The sequence below is a fragment of the Etheostoma spectabile genome, chromosome 15 (genome assembly GCF_008692095.1).
Source record: "Etheostoma spectabile isolate EspeVRDwgs_2016 chromosome 15, UIUC_Espe_1.0, whole genome shotgun sequence".
NCBI lineage: Eukaryota > Metazoa > Chordata > Actinopteri > Perciformes > Percidae > Etheostoma > Etheostoma spectabile.
In genome coordinates this window covers 35,125,160-35,126,831 of record NC_045747.1, presented here as the reverse complement: position 1 = coordinate 35,126,831, position 1,672 = coordinate 35,125,160, and the positions used below count along the sequence as shown (strand labels likewise).

Below are 1,672 nucleotides of genomic sequence, written 5' to 3'. Positions count from 1 at the left end.
GGTACGTAACTCCGTCGCGCCGCTTTTTCACGGATACGCTCTACAGAGAAATTAAGCTTAAAGTTCAGGAAAGTTTAAAAACAGCAGAACGTGTTGCATTTTGCAACATTGCTCACCATCTGCAAAATACAGCACGAGAATGGGGGATTGCAGTCAAAAACCTGGTGGTAGTCACCGACAACGCTTCTAATATGGTTGTTGCCGTTAGTTAGCGGTACACCACCACGTTTTGTGCACATGCTGAATTTGGCGTCGCAGCGGGCGTTAAATCTAACAACAGTGGCCAGGCTCATGGGGAGAGTACGGCAAATAACCAGCTTTTTCAACAGAAGCACGGTGGCACACCACGCATTGGAGAAAAAACTGATAATGTTACAGCTCCCGACCCATAAACTGAAGACGGATGTCAGCACGAGATGGAACAGTGCTTATGAAATGCTTCTGCGGTTTCTTGAACAGCAGCCTGCCGTTTGTGCAGCGCGGTTGTCTCATGAAAGAAATAGTAGCACAGATGTCTTCACATTGAATGAGTCTGATTTTGGGAACGCTGAAGAAATTGTGCGGGCATTAAAGTCGATGCAAGTGGCGACCACTATGATGTCTGAGGAAAAGAATCCTTCTCTCTCACTCGTAGCACCGCTGCTCGCACAGTTTTTGCATGACACACAGGCATACATTGGTGACACAGCGCTGATCAGGAGCGCCAAACAAAGCATCAGTCAAGTTTGTAAAAATCTTGGTTTAAAACCCTGCCATTCCTGTCTCCAGAAGAGAGACAGAAAACCTTTGCCAGAGTGGTTGCCGAGGCAGTAATCCTTCAGGTAATCAAACCTTTAAATAGGAAGCAGAATACTTTTCAACCCACATGTCACTCTCTACTAATATGTTAGTAATATTAGTAAAGATTAAAAAAATATAAATACAATTAACTATAAATTACCAAAGAGAAACATTTTCTGCATACTTAATTAAAGATACAGTACATATTTATTCGCTCCTTCTGTGTGTGTGTGTATTCTACACGAAGAAATTAGACAGCAGACCATCTCTGAGCCAAAAGTCCAGGAGCAACAGGAGGAACCTGGCTTTACTGAAGTGGGCTAACAGACTTACTTGGTCAGACTTATGGTGATGTTGGAGCCCCAACAAAATCCTTAACTGCCATTGCTGAGGAGGAAGTGAAAAGCTACCCAGAGGTCAAATCACTGTCACTCACAGAAGATCCACTAAGGTGGTGGAAATCACATGAGCGAGTCTATCCTTTCCTGGCCAAGCTGGCAAAAAGAGACCTTTGTATCCCAGGTACTAGTGTCTCAGCCGAAAGAGTTTTCTCGACAGCTGGAGACATTGTCACAGAACAAACGAGCACTCTGAGCTCAGAGCACGATCAGCTCCTCTTTCTGAGCAAGAATGCTGACATTCCTACATTGTCCAAATGTTTTTGATCTTTTGTTAGTACCAAGGTTGGCAGCAAACCGTAGCACATTTTGTTTACTTAAAGAGTACATTTTGCATTTTATTTAATTTAAACATTTTATTTTAATGTAAGGCTTCATGTTTTGTTTTAAACTTAACAGTTATTGCCTTTCTAATTCTATAGGGACTGAAGGGCTTAAGTTGCATTGTAAAAATATACCTACAGTAGCACAGCAGTGCATACCTGTTTGTATTA

General features: G+C 42.3%; 1 protein-coding gene across 1 annotated transcript in view; it reads right to left on the bottom strand.

Moving 5' to 3' along the window:
• The window catches only part of LOC116703437 (carnitine O-palmitoyltransferase 1, liver isoform), a 14,972-nt gene that overhangs the window by 1,115 nt on the left and 12,185 nt on the right, over positions 1-1,672 (bottom strand). The window lies entirely within an intron of this gene.